This window comes from Hippopotamus amphibius, chromosome 6 (assembly GCF_030028045.1).
Source record: "Hippopotamus amphibius kiboko isolate mHipAmp2 chromosome 6, mHipAmp2.hap2, whole genome shotgun sequence".
NCBI classification, from domain to species: Eukaryota; Metazoa; Chordata; class Mammalia; order Artiodactyla; family Hippopotamidae; genus Hippopotamus; species Hippopotamus amphibius.
The window spans coordinates 74,035,982-74,042,116 of NC_080191.1; the positions used below are offsets into that span (position 1 = coordinate 74,035,982).

Below are 6,135 nucleotides of genomic sequence, written 5' to 3' on the forward strand. Positions count from 1 at the left end.
TTTCCTGGTGAACTGTGAACACCTCAAGGCAAGGACCGTAGTCATCCTTTAGCTCCAGCAGTATCTGTCCAATTGTAAGTGTCCACTCAGGTTTGGAGAAGTGAGTAAGATTGAACGTGTGCATCCATTTGCATACGGTATACGTGACGTACCTATACATTCTGTGGTATGCGTAACAACAAGGGCAAACTGTAAATCTTATCTTGACTTGGGAAACCATGTATTGTCCGATTGAGATGGGAGGAAGGTGAACACTCTTATCTGTCTAGGATTGGAATGCTTCTCCCTTGTATCACAAAGTAAATTCACTGGAGTCCTTTCTTCTCTGTACATCTCTCCTTCTGTCATCGCCTCTTACTTTGTGTGATAAATATTAGATACGTGTCTCCACATAATATTCACCCCAGAAAACTGCCCTTATCTATTCTATTAGTCCTAAACATCTGAAGTATTGGGAAAATGTTAGTTAAAAATTCATGGTGGCATCTTCACATGTTGCAGAACAAATTCTGGTCATGATTAGTATTTCCAGCATCTAGAAGGCTGTTATTTATTTATTTTTTTTTTATTTTTTGGGGGGTACACCAAGTTCAATCATCTGTTTTTATACACATATCCCCGTATGCAGTTGTAGAAGGGGGGGAAAGTTATATCACTACCTTGCTGCATTTCTTATAAACAATAGAAAAGTAACATAGAGAGTCACAATTCTGTTACTTTTCTCATAAAAGCTAGAATTCAGGAATATGGCAATTTTAGAAGAATTTATTTTTCTCTGGATAGAACTGGGATTGAAATTAGATTGAATCAGAATGATGGTCCTTAAGACTTTTGCTGCCATTTGGAAGGACAATGATTTTTTTTTTTTAATTCTAGGAAAATTAAAAAACCTTAGCTTTTCAGATACCAATCTAGACTAGTTACTAGTGACTGATCACTAATCAGTCATAAACCTCTTTTGCTGAGTCTAGATACCACCTCTGAATCCTCAGTCCAACACTCGCACAGCCAGGACCCATGAGTTGGAGTTTATATGAGGTGAAACTATTTGCTTTTCCTATTATATCTGACGTACCTCACTTGTAACAGTTTAAAAAAAAAACTATATAATCCTATAACATTTGCAGGGATATCAGTGCCCTTTTTAAATTCTGATTAGTGTTACTAATCCCTGTAAACAATTTCAACACTTGGCTGGAAAATAGTGAAATCTAATGGACTGTATTCTAGAAGGGACTGTGGCTGATAATAGCTTAGCAACCAAGAGGGTTCATCAGGGGTAAAAAGAAACATACAAAGTTCCCTTGGCCCCCTTAATAACCAAAATACTGATGAAGGCAGAAAGGAGGCAAAAACTGACAAATATTGTCAGTTTGGGAGTCAGACGGTACAACTATGGGAAAGTCAAAACACATTTACTTTTTGAGGCAAGACAGTCAAAGGCAAGGTAAACAAACAAATATAGGACAAAAAAAAAGGCAAATACATAGGATGCATGCTCTCCAGCCCCTCCCCACACCCATAGCAAGTATCACTTGCCATTCACAGCAGTGTCATGGTGAGCCCAGATGCAACCTTAGGAAGTCCAGCACAGCAGTCCATGCAGCCACTGATACAATGGGTACAGGAGATGAGGCTTCGCTGTCATTCCCAGTCTTGCCTCTGTTCCCAAACTCCAGACTTTATTTAGATTTGACCAGTTTTTCCATTAATGCCCTCTTTCCCTTTCAGTCCAGGATGTCGCATTGTATTTAGTTATCACATTTCCCACCTTCTCTGACCTGTGACAGTTTCTCACTCTTTGCTTCTCTTTCATGACCTTGAAGGTCTTGAGGAGTGCTGGCCAGGTATCCTGCAGAATGACCCCTCATTTTGGTTTGTCTGATGTTTTTCTCATGATTAGACTGGGGGTATGGGTTTTTGGAAAACCATGGAGAAGTGCCCTTCTTGTCACATCATATCAGAGTACATCATATCCACATGACATCACTGGGGATGTAAACCTTCATCACTTGGTTAAGGTAGCGCTTGCCAGGATTCTCCTCTACAAAGGTACTATTTTTTCCTTTCTATACTCTATTTTTGGAAGTGAGTCATTAAATCTAGCCTACCTTCAAAGGTGGGGAATTAAACTCCACTTCCTGGAAGGGGGAATATGTGCTTATAGTATTTGGAATTCCTCTTTAAGGAAGATTTGTGTCTCCACCACTTATTTATTCAACAATTTATATGTGTATACACTTATAACTCAGTCCTAATGGGACAGTAGCCTCTCATTTGGGGGGAATTACTTTATAAAAGTGCTGCTGATGCTTTTTTTTAATTAATTTTTATTGGAGTATAGTTGCTTTACAATGTCGTGTGTTAGTTTCCACTGTGCAGCAAAGTGAATCAGCTATACGTGTACATATATCCACTCTTTTTTGGATTTCCTTCCCATTCAGGTCATCACAGAGCATTGAATAGAGTTCCCTGTACTATGCAGTAGGTTCTCATTAGTTATCTATTTTACGCATTTTAGTGTATATATATCAATCCCAATCTCCCATTTCATCCCACCTCCCCTTCCCCCCTTGGTATCCAACATTTGTTCTCTACATCTGTGTCTCTATTTCTGCTTTGCAAGTAAGTTCATCTGTATAATTTTTCTAGATTCCACATATAAGTGATATACAATATTTGTTTTGGCTGATGCTTATTTACATTATTTATTCATATAAGTATGGACTCGTGGATATTTATTTTATTTTCTGGGTTATAATCCCATACTGTGTTGTTTGTTTCACTGCTCAGGTTGTCCCAGCTTTTGCAGTCATTGTCGTTGGGGTCTCTTTTAGTTAGCTTCTCTTGCACCATCTCTTTTATCAGACTGTTTTCCTTTGTCCTGTATAGACTAGATACATCTCTTTGAAAGGTGATGGGGAAAAACAATCTGTCCTGTGAAGTATAGATAAGGTTTTAGTCAATAGACAGTCTCTATTGCAGGCAAATAAAGCCTTTTAATATGAAGTGCACCTGTAGACGTGTTATTTACTTTTCAGTTGAGAATAATAAAAATGAACTTTATGAAGTGCCTGTCATTTAAGCTACCTGGTGCTTGAGGTTGTATTAACATATTTTTTTTAAGTGAAATGACTTTTTTTTGACCCAGCTTAATGACACAACTGAAGTACTCAATTCATCAGAGAAGATCTGGGCCCCTTCCTGTGCTGTGCACACATTTTTCTTTTAAATCTTCTGCAGTGCAATGTGCCTTTGTACCAGTCTCAAGGAAATGAGCATTTAAGCTGCCTGCAGAGCTAAGGTTCCCTACTGAGCATCCACCTTGGGAAGTATTGCTGTCTCAGACCCCTTGGCTCTGCTCCAACTGCCTCCAAGGGCATGTTTATAAGAGGGAGGTTTGCAGGTACATATTTGGGTTGTTTTTTTTTTTTTCCCCTCAACCTACTTTAGGTTGAGAAGCAAGAACTAGTGTGTTGTATAGAAATGGAAAGGTCAAAAGTAGGGGGCTCCCGTGAATGTACCTCTGATCTATCGTTGGTTGGTTGTGTGGCCCTGAAGAAGATGCTTCATGCCTTTGGCTCTCAGTTTCCCTGTCTGTATAATTAGGATTTCATTATTTCTGAGCATCTTTTAGGTCTAACCTCCTACACTTTTTATGCCACAATTTTGTGGTGGTCAGAAGAAGGCTATGTGCATATATTTATGACTCAGTTCCAAGAGAGAAGTAGCCTCTAGTCTGGGGGAAATTATATTTATAAATGTACTAGATACCCAATAAAAATGCCAAGGATTCCTGACACTTACATAGCACTATTATTTTTCAAATTTACTTTCACACTTTCTGGTCTTAACATTCATTTTCTATTTTTAACTTTGAACACATACTCTTTCTATCACACATACACATTTAACGCCTACACTTTGACTCTCAGGTTGACATTTAGCCATCTCTTTCACTGGCTGATTTTCTCCCACTTTGTCGCTTGTCATGGGTGGTGTGTGGCCTTTCACTTTTATGAAAGTCTTGAGATTGCCTTTGTTCCAGACTATCAGTCCCAGGATGTTTGTATAGAGAACAGCCTTGAATGATAGAGGCTGGGAGAGGGAGGCATGGTTACAGTCTAGTCTGATAAAGATAATGCCTCCTTTTGAAGTAAGGAGCAGGTTGCTTACTACCCATTATAAAAGGTTTGGGCTCCCTAGCTCAGTATGCAACTTGTAATACACTCACTGCATCTCTAAGAATCAACTGGCCCTCTCTGCATCACTCTTTGGGAAATTGGTGCCAAAAGTGCTAATACAGATGTGTTTTATTGTGCTTTGTTTTACTGAGCAGTAACATTGGAAAATAAATTAAACTGTCTCTATTTGCAAATGACACAATTGTTTTCATAGAAAAATCATAAGAATCGACAAAATAGCCACTAGAATTGATGATTAGTTAGCAAGATCACAGATTCAAAATTAACATCCAAAAGTCCAGTGTGTTCCTCTATACAAGCAATAAAAATGGAAATTGAATTATAAATACCATTTGCAAAAACAGCAAAAAATATTAAAATATATAGGGATAACTTTAAAGAAATACGTGCAAACCTCTACACTGAAAATTATAAATAATACTAAAAGAATTTAAATACCAAAATAAATGGAGAGTGCTACTTTCTTCACAGATTGGAGGACACACAATATTGATAAATTTCAGTTCTCCGTAGCCTATAATTTCTACATAATCACAACTAAAATTCCAGCAGGGTTTTTGTAGAAATTTACGATTTGATTCTGAAATTCATATAGAAATTCATAGACCCTAGAATAGTCAGAACAGTCTTGAAAAAGAGCAAAGTGGACTCACACCACCTGATCTGAAGACTTGCTATACAGCTGCAGTAATACAGATATTGTTATATTGGCACAAATGTAGATCAATGGACCAGAAAAGAGGGTCTGTAAATAGATTGACATATATACAGTCAAATGATTTTTGACAAAGGCACCAAGGCATTTCAAAGGGGAAAGGAAGTCTTTCCCCCAAAAGGTGCTGAAATAACTAGACATCCATATGGGGAAAAAATAACCCACCCCCCTTTTTTTTCCAATTTCTGGAAAAGTGTTTAATCTTAGAATTAACAAAACTTGCATGTAAAAGCATCATCATACCCCCAATGTCCCAACTACCTGAACAGTCACTCTCAAGCTAGGTTGTACTTCAAAACTTCAGAACACCTGCCTAGGCCCTGTCCGAATACTCAGAAATTCCAGGGACTGGGGAGAAGGGGTCCAGGCACAGTATTTAGAAAACGCTCTCCAAATGATCCTGTATTTGGGAACCGCTCCAAGTTAGACAAGCCTATCACGCTGCAACTAGAAAAGAAAAATCAAGATGCAAAGGCAGTTCTGTAACTTCATTTGACAATGAGCAGTTACTCCTCATCCACATTAACTGTCTGTAGATTATTTAAAGTGGTGACTGGTACATGGGTAACCAACATATAGAGCTGGTTTGGCGAATCATCATCTTCATTACGTTTTCTGGGCAACCGCACACGGGTACGGTATGGGACATTCCTTTTTCGCTTGACTCAGACAGCTTTGTTGAGCCTGGTGTCAGTGTGCACATCTGGAGTTCCCATCTCCTTCATGGCAAACTTCCGGATTTCTTTGAGTGCCCGAGGGGCACGCGTCTTGAAATCAACTCCACAGATGCACTTGTGAATGTTAATAGTATATTCTCTGGTCACCACCTCGATGATGGCGGACCTGCCCTTCTTCTCGGCACCCTCCCTGGCAGCAGCCATCCTGCCGGGCAGGAGGTGGAAAGGAAGGGAGCAAGGGATTGTGGGAGAAGGAAAGCAGCATCCTAACCCACCCCTTGACAGGAAGGGAAGTTCTTACCATATATGCTGAGAGATTCTACCGGGAGGAATGTGTATGTTGCTAGGAGCTCTTGCTCTAGGGGGCTGTATCGGGTTTCTGCCTCCTTTTAGAGCTGGGACAAATATCTTAGGGGTATTTCTCCTTCTGTTGTCTTTGCCACAGTGCCCAGCCTATACCCTCCAGAGTTACACGTGCATCTAACTCCATTGGTAGCCCAGCTTGAGAGCTGCTCAGAGCTTTAATCAGCTTCAGTAG

General features: G+C 39.5%; 1 pseudogene; it reads right to left on the bottom strand.

Annotated features, from left to right (window-relative positions):
- Positions 1-5,426: 5,426 nt before the first annotated feature.
- Positions 5,427-5,801, bottom strand: LOC130854916 (60S ribosomal protein L31-like; annotated as a pseudogene).
- Between the last annotated feature and the right edge of the window lie 334 nt (positions 5,802-6,135).